The sequence below is a fragment of the Myotis brandtii genome, unplaced genomic scaffold, assembly GCF_000412655.1.
Source record: "Myotis brandtii unplaced genomic scaffold, ASM41265v1 scaffold48, whole genome shotgun sequence".
NCBI lineage: Eukaryota > Metazoa > Chordata > Mammalia > Chiroptera > Vespertilionidae > Myotis > Myotis brandtii.
Genome location: NW_005368341.1, coordinates 6,495,841 through 6,496,779, shown reverse-complemented (window position 1 = coordinate 6,496,779; position 939 = coordinate 6,495,841).

The following is a 939-nucleotide window of genomic DNA, read 5'->3' as shown; positions in this document are numbered from 1 at the left end:
CCCCCCCCCCGCCCCCCTCCTCCACTTTTTTTTGTTGTTGTTGTTGCTTTCCCACGCTGGCTGAATGTGACTTGACCCCATTTCAAAAAGTTTGACATAGTGCTTCAACATTTCCGCATTCCTCCGCGACTACAAAGGCTGCAGCCGCCTCCTTCTGCTTTCTGTCTCTGCTCTCTGTCTTCACACTCAATGAAATCCTTCATGTGCCTCTCTCGAAGCCTGCCAAGCACCGCAAGGGTCGCCACCAGCACACACGGATGCGCCCACGTGCACACTGACCGGCGGGCTGCGGGGCCGAGGCTGCTCCCTGCGGGGTGTGCGTTTGCGTTTGAACTCCGATATTGGAAATTCGAAAAGTAAACTGGGAAGCTAAAGCGAACCTGCCTTGAGTCCATGCGGGGCTCCAAGCCTGGGCACTTGGCAGCCTGCGTGCACTCCTCCAAGTGTGCAAAACTCCCCCGCGGGGGTTGCCGGCGAGAAGCCTGCGTTCACGTTTACCTCGTGGTGGGAAGGTGGAGCCCGCACCCACACCTCGGCGAGCGGGAGCGGGAGCTTTCGTGGGAAATCAATATGGGGCACGGGAACACATTCTCCCGCACAGAGTCCCCAGGGGCAGTGCATTTTCACCCCTAAATGTGGATTATTGTAGGACCGTCCGAGTGGAGTTTAAATTCCGTTTCAAAATCTGCATAAGGAGTGTTTGTGCTTTTGCGCACGGCTATGTGGGAGCGGGCACAGGACCTCAGTGTTGGGCGTCCCTAGTGTGTGATGTCCTCTGTCTCTAGTCCGATTAGGAGAGACGCCTTGAGCTCCCCCAAACTGGACCCCGTAACTAGCCCGCCTTGGTTCGCAAAGGGTTAATCAAAGTGGATTCCGAGGACATACCCTCCACCCCATCAGTCACCCCCACCCACACCCTCGCCTCCCACCCCAGCCGAG